Genomic DNA, 17474 nt, shown 5'->3' with positions numbered 1-17474 from the left:
CTCAAGTGAACAGTAATAGACCCCAGTGAACAGTAATAGACCAAAACATCTTCATCCCTAAAACTAAATAGCCTAATCAATTTTATTAAAATATTATTAATTTTTATTATAAAATAATAAAAATTAATAATTTGATTTTTACTTTCTGAGTTTCTCCCCAAAAATGCACCTTAGACTAGAGCATGCCGACCCACCCCCCATCTCCACCCTCCATCAAATCCCCACCTCCCCTTCACTCTCCGCTTCCTCTCCACCGTCCTCCGCGGTATGACCCGCCCCATACTGGTCGACATCAGCGCCCGGGCTCGCCAGCTCCAAACCCGCCACCTCTAGACCTACGCCCTGACCTTCAGCTGCATCGTCGAATTTGTATGTCATTGTCCTCAACAGCTTCCAAGACCAGCTCGTCCTTAACAGCAAGTTCCGGGTCGACGGCCTCGTCCTCGAAGGTTGCGTCGTCCAGCCGTTTTCCTCACCAGAGATGAAGTTCGTCGTCACCGATTTTAGATCATGACGTCATGTAGGCCGGTCCCAAGGCCTGTCAATTTTGGGCTGGCTTGGAGACCAGCTTAGGCTGGGTGCCAAACAATCCCGTGGGCTGGAGAGACTTCCCTAGGTGCTAGGCCATTTTTTTGGCTGTGTACCGGCCTATCCTACCCCCGGTGGAAGTGCTCTTAGAAAAACACCGAATTAGCTTTAGATGTAATCATATTTGTTTTGAAAAAAAAAATCATTAAAAACAAAATTAAAGAGACATTCAAGAAACCTAGCACATAAGGTCGGTTCCAAAGAGTGGGCATTTAAGATAGATGTACTCTGATGTTTCACTGCTACCTAAGAAACTAAACAACAAATTTAAGATCAACACAAAAACCAGCAATTCTGCGTTTGACATAATAATCACTTGGTTCAATTGCATTTGAGTAAAGAGAAGTGTGGTTGTAGTGTTTCAACAATTGGAATAGAGATGAAGAGTAAAGAAACAAACACCCGAGGTAGGAGAAGAAGAGAGACTTTTGACATAAGAGTAATTAAGTCTTTTTAGCTTCAATTTTGGTTAGTTTTATAAGAATTGAAAAATATAGACCATATTTCATTAAATGGTTTTCAAAATGGTTATATTCCCAAATTTTCCCTCTTTTTTTCACTTTCCTTTTCTTATTTGCATTCCTCATTCATCAACTGTCATATGTACTCTACTATCAGTTTTAAACACAATATTTAATGTGTTGTAAAACTAATTATTTAGTTTCCACATATGGCCTTAGACCTGACCATTTCTTACACAACCCCTTAACACGACATATAAACGACACAAAAATAATGGGTTTCGGGTCAATACGATAACTAATCAGATTGTTATTGGATCACAAAATAAGAACCCATTAATAACAGGTCCTTAAGAGGTTTACACGAGTGACACACAGGTAACATGTTTCGACACGTTAAGAGAAAATTTATTGTGATGATTTTAATTTTTTAAAGTACTAAAAAAAACTTACTATAAAATACAAGAGCCATATTGTATATTAAATTGTATTATTGTATTATCTATCTATATATATAAAGTGAGCACCCTAAAATGGTGAAACATTCAAAATACCATACATTGCCCTTTAAGAATTTCATAAATTACAATTGAACCAAAAGAAGCTAAAGTATTTAACCATATTTTTATTTTGAATGAATTTAATATTTAAAAATATAAAAAATATATAAAAAAACCTCCCACATTAGTGGGTGGTTTCACGTCTTTAATTCATTTCTTTTTTTTAAATAATTTTTTAAAAATATGTAAATTAATTATTTAAATAAAAAAAATTTAAAAGGTCAATTGCCACACGCATATGCGTGTGGCAAGAGGTTAGTTCTATATAAATTTAAAAGATTTAAGTTTTATTTATTTAATTTTATAGTATACTATAGGTAAAGAGTGGGATTAAAAAACTATAAAGCACACGAAAATTAAAAATATCAAGTAATTAAAAAATATCAAACACATTGAAAAAATTATACTAATTAATTTACGAGTGTGAAAAATGTGAAGAAAATATGCAAATGCTCATGATGCATCCTCTACGTTTTGATGATGTGTACATCGTCATTTGAATTTTTAAAACCATACAAACCCTCATGAATAGTATTTTTAAAGGATTTCAAAATAAATAAAATTTGTAATCATTGATGTACAAGTTTGAAAAATGTGAAAGCATATAAAAACGATCGTGGTTGGATCTTTTACGCTTAGACGATGATTACATGGTTGTTTAGATTTTTGAAACTCTCCAAATCTCATGAATAGTATATTTTATTTGAGTGCTAAACTTAATAATAATTATTATAGGATTGTGAAAAATGTAAAAAAAAAATACACAATCACTCGTAATGACAAGCTTTACAACTTTCGTGAATGGGTCAACTTCGAAATCCGACACCATAATCCATAAACCTCATATTTAAATTTAATTGTCAATTATCGTTTAAACTTTATTCTTTTTTAGATTTTCATTATTTATTGATTTAAAATATATTTTCTTTAACGGGTAACGGGTCAGTCATATTACCTGATAATATTAATTGGTCAATTTCGGGTAAGGTCATATTTGCCGTTTACTTTAATAGGTGTTACGGGACACGATCAATTAAGCTATCGGGTATATCACGAAAACGACACAAACACGAAAAACACAACACAAATGCCAGGTTTATATGGCCTCATTAATTTACCATATAAGACCTAACAACGATTTGAAATCAAGATTAAAATTACGTGCGCCACCCCACCTCCACGTCAACTCCACTAAGCTCTAATTTAAACACAATATTTAAATGTTCAATTGCAGCCACTTAGGTCATCTCCAACCGAAGGAGGGTCAGAGAGCTCGTTTTAGCCCTCTGGCCCTCCAAGAAATTAATATTTTAATGAACAATGCAGAACCATATTTCTTACCATCTCCAACCAAGGGCCAAAGGGCCAAAAATAATTTATTATTTTAATTGAATTGCTATGGTTACTTAAATTAAATTACCTCAATAATTTTATGTTATGGATTGTCAATAATTTTCATGTTGTTAAATGTTTTTTAAAATGTTGTTTAAGTTTCATGTTAACATTTTTTTTTGTTTAACGTTACTTAATGTTATTTAATGTTGTTTAATATTGTTTAATGTTGTTTCATGTTACTTCATGTTATTTAATTACTTAAGGAAGTTATAGGAAAAAAAATAGAAATTTTAAATTAAAAAAAATTGAAAAAATAAATAAAATATGATGTCAGCATATGGCCCACCCCGAGGTTGGCTGGATGGCTTGGTTGGGCCAGTCGGTTGGTCCTTTGGCCTTTTTTTTCTAGTGGGGCCCACGAGCCCACTAGAAAAATAGTTGAGTTTTGAATCACTCAATTTCCATTTTTGAATCACTCGATTTCGTTGAGTTTGACAAAGTTATGGCCGTTTAAAGTTGGTGTAGTTTTCCAGTTGAATCCGACCTTCTCCTTCCTTTGAATTCTGCAACCCAAAAATCCCAAGGCCTTTGGACCTTTCCTGCCGAGCCCAACCGAAAACCCATTTGAAAACGGTACTTTGTATCCCTCGAAGAGACAAAGAGAATGGTACCTCGCACGATGTCTAACTCGTCATGATTTGGCCGGAAAACGCCTCGAAAGCCGTCGGACTCGCCGGAAACTGAGTAAGATTCAAATGAGTATAACTTCTTCAATACTCAACAAAATTGGTTGAAACAAAAAGGAAAGTTGTAGTACTCAGCGAGGCGAATAGATTGATACTTCATACGCCGGCTAACTCGCCATAGTTTGACCGGAAATTGCCTTGAAAGTGGTGGTGCTCGCCAAAAAATTTGGAAAAGCTTTCCCGAGCTATTTTCTGTGATTCAAACGTATACATAACTTAAAACAAGCTTCAATCTAACCCTAAAACACATCCCAAGGGTTTTTAGAAGCTTACCAACGTTGAAAAATCCAGAAACTCATCGGGGAAGACGATGAACAGTACCGACCGAATGGAAGAGAGGGGTTTGGGGTATCCTTTCTTCGATTCTAAGCTCACTGGGGTGTTAATGGAGATGTTGATGTTTTTGTGGTGATGTTTGTTGGTAAGAAAATCCTTTGGAGGGGCTGAGATAGAGAGAGCCGAGAGAGTGTAAGGGAGAGTGAGGGAGAAGAGAGAAAGAGAGACTTTTCAGAAGAAAGAAGAAAGAAAAAAAAATAAAAGAAAGGGAAAGGGAACGGGGGACAAAATAGGGGGTGGGCCCTTTGGGCACACCATTTAAGACCCAAAAACAATTTTAAAAACAAGATAATCTCAAACTTAGTGAAAATATAATTTAAATTAGGGGTGGGTGTAACAATCAACAATAAGGTTCAGAAGTGAAGCAGTGGAAATATGTGTTGAGACGAACACATATCGTTGGAAAATAACAGATGTGATGCCTATGATTTCTAGTAAGATGGTGATACAATCTGCTGACCTTCTGTACTAAAACCTTCAACCAACTCTTACTAAAAGACCGCTTAAACCTCACGCCCACGTGCTCTCGAACCAAAGGATCCTGGTGAGAGGTAGTAGAAAGCTGCGTTGAGACGAACACATCACATCATTGAAAAAGTCTACCAAAGTAAGATATATAATGAGTGGTGTCCATTCAATTCAGCGTGAAGATAGTGATGCAATCTGCTAATCATCTGTACCCCAATCTTCACCGGTTTCTTACCAAAAGACGACTCAAACTTCACACCCACGAGGAACTCTTTCTGGTAAGTCTGGTAAGCTTGTGAAAAGGTTATGCTCTTATCGTTCCTGTCCGAATCGACACGAATTGGGTGCACACTTTCGCGGAAACGATCAATCGTGAATTTCTCACTGATTGAGCGAGAAACCATGTCGAGAAGGCTGAAAGAACACTCAAGAAATTGAGGGTCAAAACAAGTCCATTAAATCCAAAGTACAAGACTCGATCATGCTGTGGTGCCATTCCAGAGTGCACCAACAAACCTGCTAGAACTGTTTCGACATCAACATACTCACAACAAAAAAGTCCTTCTTCTTTCTACCAACTTTGACCCTATTTTACTAGAGATCTGCAACTAAGCAAAAATGGAGAGGTGGATTGAGCATTACAACAACTCCCAAGAGATACTGCTTATTAGGAAAGGTGAATCTCGTTTTCTACTTGCTTGGCTCGAGCTTTTGGGTCTACTACTAACATGGTAGCCGTTTCTCTTGAATCCCAAGGTACAATTTTAAAATGGGTTCTTTGTTGACAAAATTTTGGAGTAGTTAGTCACATTTGGAAGAACCGAGGAGGATGGTGTACTTGGTGCTAGATGGAATCATTACGACGACAATTCTTATTTTGTTCGGTTTGAGTATGGCACTTTTGCGACATGGTACAAGGGTTTCTACATGCAACACTAGTTGGCCGGGGAGTATTGTGAACTAGTATTCGGATGATCGAATTTACGACGTGTGAAATTATGCACCCTCAGGAAATTACTGCTTGCTTATCGAGACAACAATGTGTTGTAAGTATTGCGAGCTGCAGACCGTTGTATCGATAACTTATTTGTTGAGTTCGTTAAGCAAGTGGGCAGGAAGATCCGTCTTTAGCAGTTGTGCGGAATTGTTATTCTTGGGACTCTAACCAAAGATTCATGTTCTTGAATTGCGTGACGTTTCGTATGCGTAGGCGAGACCCACTCTCATTTTTCAGTTTTGGTTTTCAGTATAAGTATTTTAACTTCATTTACTTTAGTTATTTGTTTTTGACATTACAAATGTTTTGGGGGAAGTATTTTCCGTTTTCAGTTTTAAGTTCAGCACGAGTTTTCGACCTATATGTTAGTACATATCTATTTTTGACGCTATAGTATTTTGTGTACTTATTTTTGACCTTACGTCAATATATGTTTTTGACTTTATATCTTATTAAAGTATGTTTTCTACTTTTACACTGATGGGGAAGAAAGTAAGAGCTTGGATGCATGATAGAGGATTTTGTAACCCACTCGCGACGGTGTGACATATTCTCTTTGATGCATCCACTCTGACTTAATTTCTCTTTATACATATATTCTTCTTACTATTTTCGAGTATTTCAGTTTAGTAAGTGATTTTAAATTTTGGGGACGAAATTCTTTTAAGGGGGGTAGATTGTTACACCCACCCCTAATTTAAATTGTATTTTCACTAAGTTTGAGATTATCTTGCTTTTAAAATTGTTTTTGGATCTTAAATGATGTGCCCAAAGGGCCCACCCCCTGTTTTGTCCCCCGTTCCCTTTCCCTTTCTTTTATTTTTTTTCTTTCTTCTTTCTTTTGAAAAGTCTCTCTTTCTCTCTCCTCCCTCACTCTCCCTTACACTCTCTCGGCTCTCTCTATCTCAGCCCCTCCAAGGGATTTTCTTACCAACAAACATCACCACAACAAAATCAACATCTCCATTAGCACCCTAGTGAGCTTAGAATCGAAGAAAGGACACCCCAAACCCCTCTTTTCCATTCGGCTGATACTGTTTATCGTCTTCCTCGATGAGTTTCTGGATTTTTCAACGTTGGTAAGCTTCTAAAAACCCTTGGGATGTGTTTTAGGGTTAGATCGAAGCTTGTTTTAAGTTGTGTGTACATTTGAATCACAGAAAATAGCTTGGGAAAGCTTTTCCAAATTTTCCGGCAAGCACCGCCACTTTCCAGGCAATTTCCTACCAAACTACCATGATTTGGCTCATGTACAAGGTATCAATCTCTTCGTCTCACTGAGTACTACAACTTTCCTTTTTGTTTCAACTAATTTCGTTGAGTATTGAAGAAGTTATACTCATTTGAATCTTACCCAGTTTCCAACGAGTCCGACGGCTTTCGAGGCGTTTTCTAGCCAAACCATGGTGAGTTAGACATCGTGCAAGGTACCATTCTCTTCGTCTCTTCTAGGGATACAATTTCTATTTTTGAATCACTCGCTTTTGTTGAGTTTTGATAAAGTTATGGCCGTTTAAAGTTGGTGTAGTTTTCCGGCCGAATCCGGCCTTCTCCTTCCTTTGAATTCTGCAACCCAAAAATCCCAAGGCCTTTGGGCCTTTCCTGCCAAGCCCAACCCAAAACCCATTTCAGTTTTTATTATGTATTTTTTATTAATTGTTTTAAGTTAAAGGCCTTTGGGCCAAATTAGCTAAAGCCCTAAGCCTTTTTATCTAAAAACCCAAACCCCTTAGCCCTTAGCCTAAACCCATTAACCCATTAACCCATTCTTCTAGAACTTAACCTTAACTGGTCCAAACCCTTTTTGGGGAATATTTCGTTAGGAAATATTCCGTCAGGGAATATTCAAGGAATATTCTATTGACGTTTACGAAGTTTAAACGAGACCCTTCTTAGAGTAATTCGACGTTTTGAATTCGTTTCCAATGTCCGTTTTCCCAATTCAATTGCTATTATATAGTTTTATTAATTAAGCCATTTATGTGCTTAGGGGCAATTATAGTGGCGTTTTTGTCTTCCCTAGTTGCATGGCTCTTCGGCCGAAGTACTGTGAGTGGACCCCTTCTAAAAATGCATGTTTTAATAGTAGAAGTGCATACATGAAAGGCATGATTTAATGATTACGTTTTATGAAACGCTTTGAAATAACATGCTTATTAAGGCTAGTTTGAATTATTACTATTTTTCCTATAACCCATGTTCTTATAGAATATCCGATGGATGATGATATGATATTTAGAACATGTTTCGAACACATCTTTATAGTATAGATGATGTTGACTTTATACTATGAAGTTGCTTTTCAATATATATATGTTCAGTGGTTTTGCACTTACCTAGTGGTCTTTTCTGCTACGGGACGTAGGGATAGATTCCGGTCCATCATGGGCGACGGTTTGGTGTTGGCATATGGCCTGGAGTGTGTTTCCTCTGACTATTTAGCACAAGGATGGGGAGCTGGCATAGGGCCTGAAGTGTATTTTTCTCTAACTGTCTGCTTAGAGACGGGGAGCCGGCATAGGCCTGGGGGTTATCGGACAATTCACTAGTGATTATTATATATATAAGTTATGATTTGAGACATTGCACGACATGCTAGGTTTCAGAAAACCTATGTTTATCATTGTATATGTGTTTTCATAAAACCTGGGGGTTAGTACGTTGATAACTGTTTTACTATATACATATATATCAACTTGGTCCACTCATGTTTATTTTGCGCCTCATTCAGGACTTAGAATTAAGGTATACAATCCCGGCATCCAGGCACTTCTGCTTCGGCATCTTCGAGTCCTCTCAGTGTAGGACCCACTCCTTTGTTCATCTAATTTTATATTATTTCCTTTAGTGTTCTAGTTAGTTGTATGCTCTGAACACGTTCATTAAATGCTTATTCTTTATTCTTTTATATTTATAAGTCTTACTTATCCTTTATTTTCAGCAATTGCACTCAATAAATCGTTTTCGTCACCCTCGGGTGTCGGCTAGCACGTGTCTTTCTTGGTATTCGGGGAATATCGGGATCGGGGTGTGTCACTGGCCCTCGGTTGGAGATAGTTTTCGGGCTATTTTCTGCCCTCTGGACCATTCGGTTGGAGATGGCCTTAATACTACGGTCTAGTGGTATGCCTCTTCACTTGTAAGTGAGAAATCTTACATTTGATTCTCGGCAAAGATAAATTTGAACCACATTATTGATAACCCATTGTGAGACTTAGCCCACTCCATCACCCCTTAGTATAGATAATATCGTTTGTCCCAAAAAAAAAATGTTCAACTATAGAATCAATATCCAACGGTTCAAATTAAAAAAAAAAGAAAAACAAAAGAAAAGAACAAAAATGGTTACAAGCTGTGTTCTTCCATTTATGTAGTGACATTAGAACGGTCTAGAATTGATTCACCTATTACACGACTCGCATCAGCAACATGAAAATGAACTGTGGCTATCGTTACCAGTCCCAGCCAAAGTTCTCTTCCTCAGAGAGGAGTTGGATCCGCAAAGGTCAACCAAGAAAGCAGCGGAAAATGCCAATTCATGCGGGTTTCTTAACTTTGATTGTAAGATTTTGGGGCATTTCTTTAAAGATAGACGTGAAAACACACGATCTCATTCCGACCTCGATATGTGGAATCGTCTTGCGCCATATGTACTGAGATTGTTCGGGAGACATCGTCCAAGCCCGGTATGGCATAGGAATAGAAGAGTCTTTTTGTAAAAACTGTATTTTAATGAAAAATAACACTACCATGTTAGGTTTGGAGTGCGGTCATTATTATCTACCCGGGGCGCAAGGAAATCCCGGGAAAGCAGAAGGCCGACTGGTCGTGTAACTTAACCAGTAATGGCCCGGTTCTTGTCCTCTATTCGATCGAGCATGCATTTAAGCCTTTCTTTTCTGATCGTGCTTAAGAAACGGTGCTGCTCCGTATTAGGTAGGGCTAAGTAGAGCTAAGTTTGTTTTGCTAAAGACGACCGTGTTAGTTACGTGGAGGCTATCCCTGCTTCAATCAGCGTCAAAAATGAAAATTCTTTTTGATCAACTAGGTTTATTTCCTGGTTGCCTTACTCATTTAGGGCTTAGTCTGAAGCGAGCCCCTTTCAGAGAAAGTCATTGCGAGCTAGCCTCCCTGTATAGGTTTCCAAACCTGCGCACCCCTAAACTACAACAAGCTTTAAAGCCCCTACTTATTTTATTTATTTTATGCGATATTTTGAAGTCCTTTCTACAAAACAAACCTTTCTATAATATAAGGGAAGCTCGAAGAGCTTTCTTCGCATGCTTGAGCGCATTTTTCCCCTTATTGGTACAAGAGGTTGTGGATACACTTCTTGATAATGGAATCCGTAGACAACCAATGAGGGACGATCATAATAAGGTTTACAAGTCGTTTTCAGATGTAATTGAAGGAAAAAAGGGAAGATTTCATGAGACTCTGCTTGGCAAACGGGTCGATTATTCGGGGCATTCTGTGATTGTCGTAGGTCCCTTTGCCCATTCTCCCCTATTCAATTCCCAATGAACAACATGATCTTGACCTATCATTTGTTCAATTTGGTCGATCTGATACTTATGTAACTCTTTTATCTTTATGTTCCCACTGATACCTAATCGATAAAGAACTTGAATGGCTTTTTTAGGTCCAAAGAATTTGTAGATTTGTTCCGCCCAAAATGGGAATGGGCTAGGGTTATAAACTTATAATCTATAATCATGGAATCCCTTACCAGTTATCTTGACGTCTTGTATGATTGCAAGGTTGTTCGGAAATTCCTTTGCAACTTCCTGGATGTTCATACTTTGTTCTGTAGCTCCTTGCTCTAGTTGAGTTACTTTGTCCCTTCCTCACGCTGGAGAGGTATAGCTATAGCCAGGTGTTCCTCTGGTTATTCCTTTTTAGTAGAATGAATTGTTTTCTTTGTGTCGACCTTGCTACAGAGAAAGTCTTAGCAAAAAGACTCTCTTTTACTTTTGGTGAAGTATATTAAAGGTCGTCCGATAGGAACAGTTGACAATTGAATCCAATTTTTCCCATTATTTTTGTATCCGTACTAGTGTGAAAAGAAGGCTCGACTCCAAGTTGTTCAAGAATAGTGGCGTTGAATTTCTCGACCATTTGCCTTAGGATTAGTTAGTTCTATTTCTCGATGAGGGGCAAGACAAGGCAAGGGAAGAGTTATAACTCAACGGTAGAGTGTCACCTTGACATATAAACTCCCTTCATACTCAAGGCTTCTATGACTTGCCTCTCTTTGCTAGTGATTTGTAACTTTTGTTGGTAGATTGTGATTGTGATGACACTACTTGGGAAGTGCCACCAGTGCATCCTTGCACTTGTTGAAAACTAAATGATGATAACTTACAATTAGTCACCTTATAAAATCCAATTGATATTCTTTTTATCACAATTTACACAAATTATTGTTGAAAAAAAAAGATAAAGAATAAAGCCAAATTTCATAGAAGAAAGAGAGATTACTATTGAGCCAATAAAAGATATTGATATGGAGCAGCATCATCTTGAAAGATATTAATATTTAAAATTATAGAAAGAAAAAAATTCCCGCGTTAGTGGGTGGTTTCACGTCTTTAATTTATTTCTTTTTTTTTAAAAATAATTTTTTAAAAATATGTAAATTAATTATTTAAATAAAAAAATTTAAAAAAGGTCAATTTCCACACGCGTATGCGTGTGGCAAGAGGCTAGTTCTATATAAATTTAAAAGATTTAAGTTTTATTTATTTATTTTATAATATACTATAGGTAAAGAGAGGGATTAAAAAACTATCAAGCACACTAAAATTAAAAATATCAAGTAATTTAAAAATATCAAACAAATTGAAAAAATTATAATAATTAATTTACAAGTGCGAAAATATGTGAAGAAAATATGCAAACGCTCGTGATGCATCCTCTACGTTCTGAGGATTGCACATCGTTGTTTGAATGTTTAAAACCATACAAACCCTCATGAATAATATTTTTTCAAGGATTTCAAAATAAATAAAATTCGTAATTATTGATGTACAAGTTTGAAAAATGTGAAAGCATATAAAAATGCTCATGGTTGGATCCTCTACGCTTAGACGATGATTACATGGTTGTTTAGATTTTTGAAACTCTCCAAATCTCATGAATAGTATATTTTATTTGAGTGCTAAATTTAATAATAATTATTGACACACCCCGACCCGAATCAGGCATGTTGGCCGTCACGTGAGGATGATGTAGCCATGTGCATAATGCGGAAGCAATAATGATAATAGAGAATACGAATAATTAAAAACGAATTCATAAGAGTACTAGCTAAGGTAAGTGCTAGAAAATGTGTGAATACACAATCAGAGCATAACCTAAGTTCAGTCCAGAAAACAAGCACTAATTAAACGACACCCAAAGATGCCTTACATTTGTGATAGTCTGTCAGAACCTCTAGTTAATTCTCGTGAGCCACCAATGAACAAGCTTATCTAAAACTTGGAGGGGCGCAAAACAGAAAGTGTGAGTAGGCAAAAACAAAGCTTTTCAAAACCATTTCATTATCAAATGCTCTAATCACTCGCCGTAAAACATGTATAATTTATCCAGAAATGGAATATAATATATAAATATATATATATATATATATATATATATATACATATATTTCAATTCATGCTTCACATATCCATTTTCATAAGTATGCCATGTCAAAATATAAAATAGAATAAGTAACTCAGGTGATAATAAATTCATGAAAAAATAACATATTAGCCGGAACCCCTGCAGAGGTCTATACGGCTGAATTCATAGCTCATTAGTCAATCTAACCTGAGTGATTGCAAGTGACCTATACAACACTACACTGCACATGAGTCGGAACCACTGTAATGGTTTGTACGACATGACTGGGTGTAATATAACTATGCTCCTTACTACTTTCTCATTATAACTATGAGATAAATCGCTAGTCACCTACGAGTCGGAACCACATATAATGGTCTGTACGACAAGACTGTGCACCTAAATTGGATCTAATGTGAGCATATGGTGTGGGAGGTGACATTATATACATGCCTATGCCATATCTTTGGCTAACTCACTAACACCGAGGTGTAGGTTTATAAGCTCTATGTTTCTCAATTAATCACAACCGTTATTCACATTCATAATTCATAACTCACCTGGGGCGAGCGTCCACATCACCACAATTATATATATATATATATATATATATATATATATATATATATATGTAAACATCATATGCATATAATGTAAAACATTTGGCATGACAATTTAAGTCATAACTCATTTAAATGCATTTTCTGGGAAAGATACCAAGCATATACATATATATTTAAAACCAAAATCCCACTCACTGGTATGTCGAAGGGTCGTAGCCCCCGAGTCGACCTTGACTGCGCTCGTCCTCGGGATAAGTCTCCCCTATATGCGAAACAACTATAAAAATGTTAATTTAAAGCACATAACCAATACTGGCTAATAACTTCTTCTATATTGCTCAAATGGGGTGTGTAAATATACCAACGTGACCTACACAACTCCATGAACATGCCCAAAATTTTAAAATAATTTTTGGGAGCCCTCACGCGCCGGCAAGGGCACGGCCCTATGCGCCCCCAAACCTTAACTGAGGCCTAACGGCCGTTAGGAATAGTCCGTTAAATGTAAGGAATATTTCGTTAAAATTAACTAACGCCGTTAGTCACCGTTAGTGAAGGATAATTTTGTGAAAACATGTTCATTTAAGCAACATATATAAGCATGCAATTAACAATTAAAGACGGAATCATGTTTGCATGCACTTAAAAACAAAACATTAACCATGAAATTCAAAGCCTAGTAGATTGGTGAACCAAAACTCCACTCAAAACAAAGTGAGTTGCAATTGTACCTTTGTAGATTCCTCTTTGCATAAGCAAAGGCTAATCACCCAAAGAGAGGGCCTTCATTCCTTGCATATTAAATCTATGGATTTGGATGGAAGAATAGGATTCTCCAAGTTCCCAAAATAGAGAACCTCTAAGTATCTTCACCAAGGTTAGATTGGAGAAGAAATGAGTGACCTTGGAGTAGTGGGATTGCTAGATGCACCCTCCAAGGGGCCGGCCTCTTTAGAGAGAAATGGAGAGAAATGTTCTCACCAATTTCCTCTAATGAAACCCTTAATGAATTTTGGCTATAAAGTCATATTTATACCTTTATTCATTTGAGTGGCAAACTTGTAAATAAGTCCAAGTTCACTACCCTTAACAATATGGCCGGCCTTAGGGTGTATTTGGGTTGTTTGGGCCTTTGTGAATATTTAGTCATTAAGTTGTCATACAACTTAAGTCAATGGGCTTGACGTTCGAAGCCCATTGGGCCTTAAGGTCCAAAACTATCCCGAGGTCTTTAACGAACTTATTCGTTTGATTAATTAACATATTAATTAATCATTGCCATAAATAATTAAACCATTTAATTATTCTTACTCATCTCCATTGTTTCTTCAATCTCCACCTTACACGGTGTACGATCCATTAGGTTCCTTTTAGCGAGGCAGTGGACTCTTTCAAATCGATTGTGAATCGAAACTTACTTTCAATTCTCCCTTTAGTGATTATACACGTTTAGGGCTTCCACAAACCAAGAGTGACACATAGCAGCATATCATGGTTACCCAAGCTAATCAGAAGAGGTAGAGAACCTATTCAGTTTAGGATTACAAATGCAATACGGTCTTTCTCTAATACAATACTCTTGACCACATTGTTTGGTTTGATAGTTTATTTATTCATGTCTACTATCCAATGTGATTCGTGTGCTTATATGATTACCTTGAATGTGATTTGGAACGCATTCCTAAATCTCATTCATACTCTGGCCAGAGATTCTAAATCATATCATAGAGTATTCTCCCTCAAACAGTTTGAAGGTTAGAGATCCCTTGTTGCGCATTCACTTGCCTCCATGGCTAAGTGGCTTAACCTCAACGATGCCGTGGACACTCCAATGGAATGACGTTTGACATAATCAAAGATCAAGACTTAACCACAAGACAACGACGATGCCTCAGGTCAAAGGACTACTTTGCATTATCCCAACCATGAGTTCTCATGTGACATGAATATGAGAACTCTTCGTTGATCGTGTTCAGTGAACTCATTCTCTATTGAGCACCTACGTACTTGTCTTGATGTCACACACACCAATGACTCGAGACTAGTCACTCTCCCTGAGAGAAGACACAACACGTACCGATCTTAACGGACTGTCAATGCCTAATTGACAATCCTATGATCAGGAACATTTAGGATGTGTCTACGAAAGAATGGTCTCATGAATCTAACTTCATTAGATAGCATTCTCCCAATCACATATTCCTTGGACTTTATCGTTTAAGCATATAACATTTATATGAGACGGCTCAAACAATAATCTTTGCCCTTTCTATTAAACTAGATTAGTTTAACATGTGAAATGTCCGTAAAGTATCATCATATGATTGGTTTTAGGGCACATTTTCAACAGTTAGGAATATTCCGTCATCTTCTACCTTCGAACTCCGACGACCGTTGTAGTCGCCGGAAACTGGAAAATCTAAAAATCCTTCAAACTTTTTCATTTTTGCACCAAAATTCAGGAAACTTATACTGAATTGAAGCTTACAATGAGCTGAACACATTCTTACCAATTTCAAGCTCAAAAAATCACGGGATCTCATCGGAGAATGTACGATAATTCCGGCCAACTTTCAAACTCGCCAAACTCGACGTCTAATTTGCTTGGTTTTTCTTCTCCGAGCTTCGTAAGAACGTCCTAAAGCTTCCTATGAGCTTAAAATCGCCTGAAACATCCATAATTACGACCACATGAACAATACTCAAATCGGGGTGATGGTTTCTCAGGTTTTTGAGGGTTCCACGATCTAAAAATGGCATATATGAACTCAAATACTTGCAAGGAGTTTGAATCTTACCTTCTTGACGTCGATCCTTGCTTGAAATGTGAGTTTGGTGTTCGTCCGTACGTTTTGTGTGGAAATGGCAGGAAGGCCGAGAGAAGGAGAGAGAGGGAGAGAGAGAGAGAGTGCACGAGGTGTTTTTGTGTGTGTGTGTGTGTCTTCACTTGGTCATCAACCAAAACAAACAAAAGTTTAACTTTTAACTGAGTCCAAAACTTAGGAACTCAACATATTGGTCTACATCCCAAAAGCATGTCACACACATCACAATCTCAACGTCCAAGGATAAAACCGTCATTTCACACCGTCGAAACTAAATATTTCAGGACGGGCTGTGACAATTATTGTAGGATTGTGGAAAATGTAAAAAAAAAAAAAAAAAAAAACACAATCACTCGTGATGACAAGCTTTACAACTTTTGTGAAGGGATCAACTCCGAAATCCAACACCATAATCCATAAACCTCATATTTAAATTTAATCGTTAATTGTTGTTTACACTTTATTCTACTAACTGAATTTCATTTTTTAGATTTTCATTATTTATTGATTTAAAGTATAATTTCTTTAATGGGTAACGGGTCGGTCATATTACTTGATAATATTAACTGATCAATTTCGGGTCAAATCATATTTGCCATTTACTTTAATAAGTGTTACGTGACACGACCCGCTAAGCTATCGGGTATATCACGAAAACGACCTAAACACAAAAAACACGACACAAATACCAGGTTTATCTCATTAATTTACCATATAAGACCCAACAAAAATTTGAAATCAAGATTAAAATTAAGTGCGCCACCCACCTTGATGGCAACTCCACTAGGCTCTAATTTAAACACAATATTTAAATGTTCAATTGCAGCCACGTAATACTACGATCTAGTGGTATGCCTCTTTACTTGTAAGTGAGAGATCTTACGTTCGATTCTCACCAAAGACGAATTTGAACCACATTATTGCTAGCCCATTGTGAGAATTAGCCCACTCCATCACCCCTTAGTATAGATAATATCGTTTGTTAAAAAAAAAATGTTCAACTGCATAATCAATATCCAGCAGTTCAAATTAAAAAAAAAAAGAACAAAAATGGTTACAGGCTGTGTTCTTGCATTTGTGCAGTGACATCCAAACTATAAACTCCCTTCATACTCAAGGCTTTTATGACTTGCATCTCTTTGCTGGTGATTTGTACCTTTTATTGGTAGATTGTGATTGTGGTGACACTACTTGGGATGTGCCACCAGTGCATCCTTGCACCTGTTGAAAACCAAATGATAATAGCTTACTAGTCGCCCAATAAAATCCGATTGATATTCTTTTTATCACAATTTACACAAATTATTGTTGAAAAAAAAAGATAAAGAATAAAGCCAAATTTCATAGAAGAAAGTGAGATTACTATTGAGCCAATAAAATATATTGATATGGAGCAACACCAGTTTCAAATATTTAGAATTAGCACAATACAACAACAATATAAAACTTGTCTTAGGACTGTAACAATTGATATGTAACTAATGAAATCCTGAGAGAAGAAATCCTAAATGCCAAATCAAGACTACTTTCCACTGACATGCATTATGAGTTTGAGCATCAACAAAAAAATATGTAAACATCATTACAGAACCTACTATGATGAGGAAATAATGGTAGAAAAGTTAAAAGAAAAATCTTTGTTCCTTATAGTCATTTTGCATAAAAAATATCCTTAAGAGGCAATTGACCAAAGTTTTGGTCCTTATGGGGAATCCTCCCTATTAACTAGTGCATACATGAATATTTTTTTTTATTCCTTTTATTTGTTACTCAGTTTCTTTTTTATTCCTTTTATTCAATTCAAAGGTTAAAAAAATAAATAAATGAGGGCATGGGTGAAAAATAAGTGCGAAAATTACTTTCATTTTTTCATATTAAATGAAAAGTGATGTTCACACATTTATTTTCTAATCACGCATACTCCTATTTATTTTGAACTTTTGTGTTGAATTAATCAAGAGTAATGCTATCGTCACACTTATTTTTACT

General features: G+C 36.5%; 1 long non-coding RNA gene across 1 annotated transcript; it reads left to right on the top strand.

Moving 5' to 3' along the window:
• The first annotated feature begins 6175 nt into the window (after positions 1-6175).
• LOC139197283 (uncharacterized) lies at positions 6176-8199 on the top strand. Its single transcript, XR_011582520.1, has 3 exons — positions 6176-6570; positions 6652-6748; positions 6850-8199. It is a non-coding gene; the product is annotated as an uncharacterized lncRNA (long non-coding RNA).
• Positions 8200-17474: the final 9275 nt, after the last annotated feature.

The sequence above is a fragment of the Malus domestica genome, chromosome 07, assembly GCF_042453785.1.
Source record: "Malus domestica chromosome 07, GDT2T_hap1".
Classification (NCBI taxonomy): Eukaryota; Viridiplantae; Streptophyta; class Magnoliopsida; order Rosales; family Rosaceae; genus Malus; species Malus domestica.
The sequence above is the reverse complement of the archived record's forward strand: the minus strand, read 5'-3'. Positions and strand labels throughout refer to the sequence as shown.